Source organism: Tympanuchus pallidicinctus, unplaced genomic scaffold (assembly GCF_026119805.1).
Source record: "Tympanuchus pallidicinctus isolate F22 unplaced genomic scaffold, pur_lepc_1.0 scaffold22, whole genome shotgun sequence".
Classification (NCBI taxonomy): Eukaryota; Metazoa; Chordata; class Aves; order Galliformes; family Phasianidae; genus Tympanuchus; species Tympanuchus pallidicinctus.
Window position 1 is genome coordinate 29,004,300 of NW_026294739.1, and position 12,951 is coordinate 29,017,250.

General features: G+C 36.3%; 1 protein-coding gene across 1 annotated transcript in view; it reads right to left on the bottom strand.

The window, feature by feature from the left end:
• WWOX (WW domain containing oxidoreductase) overlaps positions 1–12,951 on the bottom strand; it is a 467,162-nt gene that overhangs the window by 354,651 nt on the left and 99,560 nt on the right. The window lies entirely within an intron of this gene.

Below are 12,951 nucleotides of genomic sequence, written 5' to 3' on the forward strand. Positions count from 1 at the left end.
AAAAAAAATAACAAAAAGCTTCAGATGCAGGCTGAAACATCTTTGTGTTTTGGGAGCTTGTTTTCTGAAGTGCTGAATTTCTGGTTTTCCTTTTGGGCAATGATACACATGTAATAACTTCCTATACATGCTGCGTCTGCAAAACAAACTGAAGATAAAAGGGGACCGTCCTTTTAAAGGCAAGGTTTTCCCTTTCAGCTCAAACCACTTTGCACAAAGGTGTTGCTTTTGCCGTCTCACTCAACGCTGCGCGATCAGGCCATTTGCTGGGGTACAAAAGACCGCATTTTAAAAAAGATCTCCAACTCTTTGAGGTATATTTTATCAAAATTCTTTAAATTCAAGTTCATCTTGCATGTTCAAGATCCATCTGCCAAGAGGAAAACAAAGCCTCACGAAGGCTGAGAATGTACGTGGGGAAACTTCGGATGATTCATCATCTCTTCTGAAAGTTTATGGAAAGTTCTGGCAAGAATTAATTTACTGATTTGTAAATCTCCCGGGAAAAGGAACAAATTTCTTCAGCATAGATGCTGTTTTTAGTATATGAACTGGGGCATGAGAGTACTGCAGTAATGTAGAAAATATCATCATCATTTCCTAAGAAAGCAAATGTGGCACATTTGGATAGAAAGATTTTAACTTTACGCGATAATCGTACTACACAGAATGAAATAACAGACCACAGTTAGACAGAAAAGACCCACAAATGAAGCAATGGTATATTCCACCTATCCAGATTGTAATACCCTTCATTAATACTAATTACACAGTAACTACCAGAGGCAAAATATGTGCTCTATACCTAAATCTCCCAGCTCAATTAATTAAAAAGAGGATTCTAAAATTATAAAACTATAAAAGGTAGTCACTATTAAACTGTAAGTGCGTTAAATAGGGTTGTATAAAAGAAATAAAATTATGCCTCAGTCGTGAGGTTTTTATTTTCTGAATAATATTTTGTTCTATTTTTTTAATAAAGGTAATGACATTTAAAGAGACTGTAAAGTTAAAAATACCTACACTATCCTATTAAAAATCTGTGAAGAAATTTAAAAATGAATACAGACACATTTTAAATAAGTATGCTAATGAAAAAGTAATACCTATATTCGTAATCAGTGTTAGTGTTTTTAAATGGTTTAAAGTGGTTTCTCTAGTAAACGTCACAGAAAAGAAACCTGAAGGGCTGTACCAGCAGCTACTGCTGCTGTGCATCATCTCTGCTCAGAAAGAACCACCTCTCAGGTCTGGATCCATCTATACAAAGCTATCAGTATCTCACATCTCACTGCTAGCAAAGGTCCAATTACTGAAAATTGTCACCTAAGTTTTTGTGATCTGGACATTCACACACCAGGAATGGAATGAGATTACATAGCTATTTCACATCACCTCTGTAACAGTCATAACATGGTTATGAATTTCAGCCACAGATGACAGATTCTAATCTCAGTGGTGCAGAGCTCTGTATCGCTGAACGTATCATTATGCAGGAACAAAATTCTTAAGATACTTGACAATTCACACCACACATCTGGCACTACAGCTCTGCTTTATGACGGGAGTATTTTTAAGTGATAGCAGAACTGTGACCTTGATTTCACAAGTTCATTAAAAACACTGCTGTGATCTACATTAGGCTTCCTCCTGAGCCCAAAGGAAAAAAAAAACACAAAACAAACAAAAAAACCTCCTTGGTTTCAAGTAGTGCCTTTGATGCAGAATTACAAACAACTAAGACTAACAAAAATATGTCATCAGCAATGGAAAATTTTCTTAGTATTGACATTACCAAGTGCGTTCCCTTTAACCACGACGCCTACTTGATCTTTCTGGAAACTCTGTATAGTTAAAACCTTCCAGAGTGTTTTGCAGATTTACCCCTATGTCTCCTTAAAATGTCTTCAGTCAGTGACTTACATCACACCAAGTGAGCTAATGTGCTCTACCATTACAATTTAAGTATGTACTGGGAGTTGAACATAAGCTGCTCCACCATAGCATGTAGTCACTGTTTCTTCTCATTCACAGCATGACCGAGACTAGAGAATATACTGCTTAAACTGCAAGCTATGCAGCAATTGTAGAAAACTCTCATTGTGTTGGTAATTGTGGCTACAATTTACTGAAAGTTAAAAAGCATGTACAATTAATAAGGACATTTTTAATTGTGAATATCTCAGTTAAAAACTACTGAATATCTTGTGCACTTCACAAGCCTGTGACACGTCACTAAACCTACTATCAGGCAAGTCATCCAGATCTTGCATGCTGTGCTAAATTCACCATTAGAAGCTACAAAGTAATCCAACTGCTCCGCATTATTTTAAAATACAAAAAGTTAATACATTAGAGAGATGCAGAAATGAAGTTGCTGCTATAAATCAGTTAGTTACAAAATGTAATAATCAATTGGGTTAGCACCTGATGTTAAATTATGATCTGCCAGCAGACTCCCAAGCCTGGCTATGTGCAGCAGTAGATATTTCCAAGGGAATTAATTACCAATGATTTGCAAAGGTAAGAATAATATTTTTCAACAAATGCAGCCCATGTACTAGGAGGTTAAACAAACACCGCCAAAATGTCAACAGAGTTCATGGCTTTGGTGTTCTCCCATTGCAAATGCAATGAAATAGTTAACCAGAAATTATGCAAAGGGAATACTTTCAAATCTTCCCATGAAGCAGAATGTCACACCATCTGGGGCACTTCTCAAGTGATTTGAAAAGTTCACACTGTTTGGAATTACACTGAAATTCAACAGAAAAGGTTTTACCATATCCCCCAAGTCCCATAAGCAACTGTAGACCTATGTCACGGCCAGTAAAGAAGGCAGAGAGATGTGACTTCTCTTCCATAAGGAAGCAAAGTCACAGCTCACCACATTTTTCCATCCCATAACTCTGAACACCCAGGTTGCTTCCTCGCAGCGCTAGAAAATTCAAGTACTTCTGTGAGGAAATGTCTGTATTCACAAAAAAGGATAACCAAAATGCAGTCATATGGCTCCCCAGAAAACAAAACAGAACAAAAATGAGTTAAAAAATCATCTCCAGAAATTTCTAGCAATCATACAAGAAGCAACAATGGGAAAATGAGAGACAAGGAAAAGGCTAAAAGTCAAAGGGCAGCAGGAGATCTTGGCACCACGTATGATCTAACGTCCACTCAAAAATATCTACTACTTTGATGAAAATCTAAACACACACAAGAAAGCACGTCTTAACTATATGAATTTTGAAAATGATTGCTTAATGCATTAACTACCTGTTTTCTGAGAGCACTGACTGAAAAGATACCAAAAATAGCTTCTGTTGCCACCTGTCAGCTGACAGAATAGTGGATCCTTGTCAGACAGGCTTCATTTTAAGTCAAGCTACTAACAGAACTTTAGAGCCCTGATGGATGACCTCCAGCTATAAGCAAGTAAAATTCTCTCAAATTCTTCCAACTGGATTTCTTTGCAGGATTTGACACTGTTGATCAGCAAATACATCATAGCCCCATTTCCAAGAGATTAATGGGAATGGACTGAAATTGTTCTGCTTCTCTCTTCATATCTAATACATGGGAATTACGAGCAGCTGCTCCTATATGTTCATAAAATATCATCTACATAGTGCCATATAGGTCAACCATCTCTCAATCATTATTAATTAACTCTATAAAATCTTTAGTGCACAATTTCATAAAAGTTTGGAGAAGGAAAAAGGGTCTCAGTAGATTTAGATCTAAACAGAAAGCATTCATTAGTCCCGGTTTTCCCTGTATTGATTTTGAAAAAGACTTTTAGTGTTAAAGTGATGAGAAAGTTGGAGATGCCCCTACTTTTCCATTCAGTGGAGGTGCAAAAGCAATTTCCACTATTGCAAAAATCTTAATTTGAATTTCTGAAGAGAAATTTAGACCCAGTAAATATATATATGTATATATATATATTTATACCTTTAACATTAACATCTAAAACATTTGTAATATTGCCATCAAGCTGACGTTATGAAAACCTACAACGCCCAAGGTATTTTCCCATAAAAAAAGATCCAAATAGGGATTTTAACATTTTACTGTAGTATAAATTTCACAGATTACACACAAAATAAGAAAAGTAAGGATGAGGTTCAAGTTATTGACATGATCTATCTCCTACATTTTGCTGTTTTATACGCCACAAGCATGGTATGTGACACCGTAAATCTGAGGAATTGGGAACTTTTTAACATACATTGTGTATGTTACTGGTGTATGATGTTATATACACCAGTGAACCACCATCTTTTGATAACAAATTATTTATTTTAAGTGAAGGTCAAGATTAATGGGATTAATACTTACTTTCTAAATGATAACTGCAAGACAGATGCCTTCCTACCACCCCAGGGATTAGCCCAGTCTGTATATATGCTATTGCTCCTCTGTCATTTTCCTCAAGGCATGAAGAAACAAACCTCTGAACAAGGATCAATGAACTCAGTCCATGAGCTTAGAGCCTTCTCTTCCTGCTCAGATATACTTCACCTCTTATTAAGAAGGAAGAATTATATTTCATGAGCACGCGGGGGCTTCCTTCTTCCACTGCATTCATAGCAAGGACACTTTCGCCTTTTTTTTTTGTGGCCCATTATCCACAGCTGTGAATTTCCTTCTGCACAGTTCTAATCTAACCCTAAATTATCTCTGACAGCAAATGCTGCACTCGTGGAATTGGTATGAAAAAGTGCTAAGTCCCTAACCCCAGTGCCTCCTCAGGATTGCATTTCACGCCAAAACCCACCCAAAAGCCCATATTTTCCATTGTCAAAATATTGCATCTTTGCTAGTTCTGCAAATGCCTCAATACATATGGATTTTGAAGTTCCTGGTTACAGGGCAGGGTAGAAAGGGGATCAAACCAGGCTGTGAAACTTCATTTCTGTATCTGTTTAACCTTTCAGTATTTCCATCCTGCACTCTCTTTTCCTTTTCACAGGCTCTGGCACAGTATGAGGAGCCCCTCATTTCACTATTCATCATGTCTTGTAAAGATTTTTTTTATAAATATCAGTGACACTTAAAAGATATGTAGAATCTGGTAATTTTCTTTTCCTTCAGCAATTCACGTAGGGACAACTCTATCTTTTTCAAAATCCCTATAGCAAAGCATCATTTACAAACATACACAAGCAATTACTAATAAACAGAAGCCAGCTCTAAAGGAACATTTATCTTGCAGTAACCACGGAATGATTTGTTATTTTCACATGTACTTCTAAAGATACAAATTTCTTTTGCACACATTGTGTGATTGTGAGGAAAAAAAAAAAAAGGAAGTTACAACTCAGAAGAAAAGCCAGTTTTATTACCTATTACTGGTATTTCCCATCAAAAACAACTACCCCTTTGGAATATGTCTTAGGAACCACAGCTTATCATCTAAACAATAAAACACTTTATGCATTTTGAACATTTCACTTGCCAATGACAACTCTTTCCTCTGTTTTGCCCAGAGAAATATAGAGCTGTAATCAAGCCCACAGCAGCTGTGTGCTGCCATTCAGACTTGAAAGATTCCATGTTGTGATAAAAATTAATGTCCTTTGAAATCCTCTGGGATTTTTGATGCCTTGGGAGCAGCTAATGAAGAAATACAACCTTTGCAGAGTATAACGCAAATTTTTTGGTTCTAAGATTAAGACATGTGCCATATGCATGGTCTGTCTCATGTCAGCAGTAAAGCATTTATACTCAAGTGCCAGAAGACTCTGCCTTCATGTGTTTTAATTATCTCCCATATAAAAACTTTAACTAAATATATTTTAATGCTTAAGCGATTGAATAAATACATTTGCCTTATATTTCAGAAAATTGAGAAGACAACATCACTTAAACACAACTCTTCTTAAAATCCTTTAAGCTATGTCACTGCATATTCCTTGTTTTATTTGCAACAGAATAGATTGTAATTAGGTAGATTAAGTCATATATATTTTACTTCCTTAGATACTCAAAACACCTCTTGCTGCTGATGCGTCTTCTGGAACTTTGTAGAAAGGCAGTGCCTTTGAAGACTTTTAGCAGTGGACTCCAAAACATTTTATGAGCGGCCTTAGACTTGTCTTAGACTTTGGCACGAATGCATGGCTCAAAATGGGAATCAAAACCTCCAGTGTGCTGAGCAGAAGCCACTGGGGTTCATAGTCTTAACACGTACCTGGCTAGAATAAGTCAGAAAAAAAATGAGAAGGAGAAAGCAAATCTTAAATTTTCTCAAGAACTTCTGCTTCAGGTCTGTTTCAAGCTCCTTCCTTTCTTTTGAGATTTTCACGGGCCGCTTTTCAAAACCAAAGGAATTAAGCCATGCTCAGCCTTTTACAAAATGCTGCTGCTGATGGTAGCAGTGCCATCCCCAATGCATAATCACATGCTGCTGTTTGTGACAATACAACAGCCTCCAAACCTTCATCTCCTACCTTTCAGGAGCACTTATTAACCACCAGATTGTGGACTGGGAGGTGGTGGCAAAGGGATATTTTCCATCCCTTTTGCCCAAACCACATCATTTTCCAGAAAATAACAGAACATTTACTGGGCCAGGCTGTGTATAGAAGAAGAAATGACTCTAATAGTTTGGTCTGGGCAGTCAGCAGCGAGCAGGGTTTTGGTTCCAGTTTCCTATTTAAATAAATAATTCTGGGCTCTGTAAGTTCATTCCCTCGTTCCTTCACTGTAATTTGAGTGTTAGAGCATACCTGCAGACTCGTCCCTTTGTTCACCTCCACATCTACAGCTGAATAGAATAAATAACTAACAGGACATCGTTTTGATCTTCTTTCTTAGTTCAGAGCTATACTCCAGATCATGGCGCAGTGACATTTGTGGCACGTCTGTGAGAGTTTTTGTCTGCTCTGTGTCTGAAGATGAACAGTAGCCAAATAGCCTTCCCTGAGACCAACTGAAGGGCAGCACTTCCATCAGCATTACGAATTATGCTGAAATTTGGGGCTGAGATTTTATCAAAAATGGCTTCCAATTTCTTCTTGCCTACACATTAAAGAGGAGTCAAAAAGTACTTCAAAAGCAGTTGGTTTCATTTTCCACTCTCCATTTTTGTTTCCAGTGCTAGAGCTACATGCAGTCTCAGCCAACCAAAACAGCCAATCCAGGTACTGAGTGAAACAGAAACAGCCACACATCTGCAGATGCCAAATGCAGGAGAGAGACTCTTTTCACTGTAGAAAAAACCTGGATAACCCTCCAAAAACAAGTGGCAAGTTCGCAAATTTTAGGCAGTCCAGTTGTAGTCATAAAACTGGGGAAGCACCTATCATTCTTTCTGTTGTCAATGTGCAAAAGCATTTAATTTTTTTTTATTATTATTTTATTTTTTTTGCAGATGTACTTCTAGTTAATGTTATAGTGAATGTCATGTTCTCTGGCCTTCAGTAAAAGTGGGGGAGAATTAAGCTTGAAAGATTCCTAATTAAAAAAAAATACTGGAAATAGTTTTTGGATGCACATGGCTTGACACTGCTACCATAATGGGGTAATTGTGTACAAGAGCTTAAAAACAGAAGGAAAGAAAAACAAAAAAGGAAGGAAAGAAAGAAGATATTTATGCAGAAAGCCAATCCCTAGGCTTTAATAAGGCACAGTACCACCACATAAGGAAAACAAAGCGTTTCACTCTAATATTATTACGAATGTTTCAAATTCAGTCAAACTTTGATCTTATTTAAATTTAAGATACATGCTGTCTGCAACAGTAACTTCCAAGTTATGCATGTTTCCATACTTAATTCAACGTGGATATTTTTGAATATCTCAAAACTTACAACGCTGTCCAGAAGTTTGTGTCTGAGTAGCACTGTTAGAATGCAAGTCGTATTCTGAGTTCAAAAGACAAATTTAATAGCTCAACTGTTTCTAGCTTTAATTCACAAGACATATGTCTATAAATTTCAAAGATCTCTGCAGGTTAGAAAATATATTCACACTTTGAATAACATTATGCAGTGGCAACAATTGTCTCTGACAAAGAGAATTCTGCTACAGAACTGTTAGGCATATTGGCATAAAAGCATCACTAATAATTCATTTAAAACATATATTCTTTTTTTTCTGGACCCTTTAAATTGTCCATGAAACAACTAGCTGAATAGATCACATTTCTCCATCTGTATTTATAGGTACAGATAGAATTTATCATACAACCTTTGTGATTTAATTGTGGTTAACTTAGAATTTAAAAAGAAATAAAGCATGTAATATGTCAGTCATCATACATGAAGATCCAGAAAATACTTTCTGGGGTGAATTTCTATCAGGCTCAGAATCTTAATTGCATCTGCAAGGTTTCATAACACTTCTGGTTGCAGCATGAAAAATGAAAGCACTCATAGAGTCAGCGGCCTCAGTTAAGGAGGCCAAATGAAAATCTGGTCCTCTCCATTTTGGGTCTAGTTGGGGAAATAATAAGAAGCTAAGTTCCAAATGGAGGATCACAATTCATAACTGCTGTCTTTTCTGTATTCCTATATACAGTATAAGTGAATAAACTGTTAGCATATGCCAATTCTTAACACCAAAAAAAAAAAAAATCTATTTTAAAGTATAGAAAAGAAACAGCAGTGAAAATCTACAGACAGAAGTCCTGCATAACTGTGAGTTGCATAACTGTGAACTGCTGCTTCCAATTCAGAAAACTCTCAGTAGTAGCTATTGGCAAATACTATTTTATTTTTTTTTTTAATTTGAAGTAAACCAAGTTTTTTTGTTTTTTTGTTTTTTCAGGAAAATCTCTTTTCCTCCAACACAGAGAACATTAAATTGATGTTTTACTGTTTGGCTGAAGAAAACTTTAATTCAAACCAAGCTGCACTGTGCACCACTAAAAGCTAAGATGCACATAAAATTTAATCTGCAACTTTATCATTTAGTTCTGCTCGCTGTTTTGATCATGTCACAGTTCTTATGCTGAGGATCATGCAAGGAAGCATGATACAATGATTGTAAGTATTGGCCAAAAAAAAGCCCAATACCTGCTCTGGACATTTTAGGGCTGAGATATTACCTCTCCTTCACAATTAAACCATGCAGGCTATAGTCGAATGTGTGATGACCAGAATATCAAATAGAAGTTCCTTTAAAAATTCCAAATCCTGCAGTCCATGAACAGTCAAACACTGACTCTGGCTAGATTTAAATGCTATGTTGCATACAAGCACAGGAGGGCAGTCATTTGTCTAATAAAGTGGGATTAATACCAACCATAATTCCTCAAATTGTGCCCGGTCAATGTAGAGAAGATTCAATTCAATGTTTTTAGTTCCAAAAGCCTAATATGAAAGATTGGATTGTCTGCCTCATCCAACTGCACAAAAAGCAGCTAATGCCAAATCCATCCTAGCCCAGAACATTATTATAAACAGATCATTTATTTGATTTTCCTTAACAGAGACATTCAATCAACTGCCTGAGCTGAAAACTAGCAGAGGGAAAAGATCAGAAACAGATAGTAGAAATAACTTGAGAAATTTAGCTCTTGGGTGCATTGAGCCCTTTCTTCCTGCTCTCATCCTAACCCTACCACTATCTTCATCAGAAGTGGAAGTCACCCATTCCTAGTAGAAACGGCCAGTAAGAAATTGACCTAGAAATACGAGCCAGCGTCCTCAGAGAGTCACAAATGACAGTAAAAAATCACAGAAAGATCAGCACTGCATTTCAAAACCTCGAGAGAACCTAAAATTTGTAACCATTACTGTGCCATAATGAATGCTTTCTCTAAACAATTTGTTTTGCAAACTCTTTGGCCCTTCCTGGCAGTCAGGTCAGCCTACTATTTCACTCCGAAGTCACATCATGTTCAGGTTGTGCTGCAGTCCTGCAGTCTCATGATGAAATCAGAGATAGATCAGCAATATTGTCATATTTTGTCAGAAGACTTTGGGAGATTGAACTGCAATTATTATATTTATCTTGTTCTTCCCACAGAATCTTTTCAACTGAAAGAGAAATTAAAACTGGAAAGCACTGTTCTGGTAAGGTAAGCTTGCATTCAGCTTCAATCACAGAACTGCAAGACCTAGGACAGACTTTTATCCCAAAGTTTCATTTGAGACTGCATGGATAAAGAAAAGTCTCAGAAAAAAGAAGCTGTATCAACTGAAGAGTATAAATAGTGGCAAACAAAAAACTATTTTATAAACAAAAAACTATTTTCTTCCATGAGGCCAAAGGATTTTCTGGAGTATATTTATATGAATACAGCATAATTTACCAGTGTTTATACACTCTAAGCTCAAATTTTATCTGTGGACAAGGCTGCAACACCTAATAAATCCAAAAGGGAATACAAGGTTCCTTTCAAATCTCTTTGAGTTTTCGTGTTTCTAAGATTAATCATCTGATTTTTACTTTTATCTTAGCTCTTACGTACTACTCCAAATTGTATTAAAAGTTCCTTTCCAGAGTAACTCTTTCCTCCCATTTACTACTTATGTTTTTCTCAATGCTTCCTCTCTTGCACTATTTGTTATTTCATGCAGCCAGCCCCTGCTGAGCAGAGGATGATGTTTTTCTCCATTCTTCATGTAGTTTTCAAGATCTCTTTGATTCTCAAACACATTCAAGAAGGCAGCTTTTTCTCCTGGTTTTTTTACTAGTTCAGCATTTTTTCCTTGCAATCCTTGCAATCCTTGCAATCCTCAATCCATCCAACAGAATTTTTGATCTGTTAAGCAGTAGAAGTTTAGGGATACTTTTATCTGAAGTAGTTCCACTTTAGCTTTCTTATTCAGGAAAAGATCTGTGAAACACAGTCCTCCAAGACTCTCTTCCAACAGCTATCAGCCAAGGAAGAACCCATTCCCTGGCTGTGATGTGGCTACGAGTACATCCTTCTATCTGATGACAGGATATAATATCCAGAGCCATAAAATGTTCCAGGAGAGCAGAATCTAAAAAGACAAGCAAATCTATTCTCTGTTTTTAACATTTTCATCTATTAGATCAGATGTCACCAAGACCAACAGTTTCTACAGAATACCAATGTCCCAGAAAGCAATACCAGACTAGAGAAACTATGCAAACAAGAAAACTGCCTGCACCTAGAAGTGTAAGAAGTTCACTACTGAATAATAAAGGCTTCTTTACACAGTGTGCTGAGAGAAATGAAAATGTAAACATTTACAGAGAAAACCGTGTGCGTGTGTTCATATACAATTTGTCCTTCACACTTTAAAAACCACTGTAGCTTTGCCCAAGAAATTGAGAACTATAAAACTCAGAACTCACATGATTATATCCTTCAGAAAACAAAAACACAACTTGCTTTTTCTACTACTTTATTGCTAAAGAATTTGTAGGAGGATTTTGTAAGAAAAACTCTATACTTATCCAATATCTTCTATGTCTGTAAACAAGATTTACAGCTGCTATGTAAAACTGTGAGTGTATCACAGTACACCCTCTCACTCAGGTTCATGAAAGCAGAGATACCAAAGCCTTATGAATGTTAAGCTACCAGCTTATGGACTTGCCAAAGCATAAAGTAAAAGATTCATTCAGCTTGACACTGAAGCCTGTAAGGTTTTCTTCAATTGCTCAAAAAGCTACTAATGCAAAGGAATCACTGATCTGACAAAGGCCTCTGGACATGACTGCAAAACAGAGACAAAAGTAGTTAGTGCACATTAGTGCTGGAAAACACATAGGGCTGGCATTGCAGTAATAAGATGCTATTGCCACATAATTGCTTTTCTGACCATATCTAGATACAGTCATATCACAAAAAAACAGAGCCTGAAAAACCTAGTAGGTCTTTCAGTCCAATCTCCTGCCTGCAGAGGTAACTCTTGTGTATCCATATCAGACAGAAAACCCACTGCGACAGGCAGGGCAGGAGTCTGGTTTCCATCCAGTCTCAAAGTTTAAACAAAATATAGCTGGAAATTCATTTTTGCCTAAACCCACAAGCTTCTCCATAGTTGCAGGGCCTTTGACTTTTCAATAATGCTTAGAGCAGCTCCACCAGACACACACGCATCTGAGCACAGATTCTAGACAGAAATATCTGAAGGGCAAGACACAGCCTGTTGTCTGTGACTAAAATGCTGCAGAATAAAATGAGAGCAAAACATTAATAACCACGATCGGGGGCAACATAGCTAAACACTGGTAAAACAGTGCATGCTAACAGAAGTCAAACAGGTTTTACTGATTCCGAATCTTTTCATTTTCTAATTTCTATAGCAAAATTGCATTTAAGAACATTCACTTCCAAGGATTTATAACATGCAAACCAAATGATGGTATGACCGTACGATATGATTGGCAATGCACAAACCAAGTTAAGAACTGCATTCAAAGGAAGGGTGGTTTTAACTTTTCATAGTACCACATCCTCTTTTAAAATAAATGTAGCATATTTAAAGCATAAAGAAATTAAAGTAAATTTCTTTCTAATCTTTCTGTTCTAAATTAAAATATGTTATGAAACTGAGTTAGTATTAAAGATTCAATACTGCAAGGCTTTGTCTTTATATTTCACAAAAATTTAAAGGCATGAAGATGCTATACAGCACAAAAACACTGTTACAAAGTATTTTGGCAGTGAACAAGTTTGTGTTAGAACTTAGTTTTGATGATTCTTTGAATCTAAGGGACCTGTGAGTCCAAAAATGTGGTCTGTGATTTAGCTTTAGTAGTAATTAAAAAGTGAAAAAACATTCCATTTTGTCAAATACATTTTTTTTAATATATATTTTCAAAACATTCTAAGAAACCATATTCTCTTCAAAAGAGAATTAAGAAATAAGAATTGTATGCATTGTATACATTAAGATGTGCATGCACTATAAAAATATTTGCAGAGAAAAAGAGAAGTTAGAATAGCTCACATCATTTGGAAAATCTGGATAAAAGCACAAAGTGCTGAATTTGTTGTAAAGAGGTGGTACTTATAAAAAT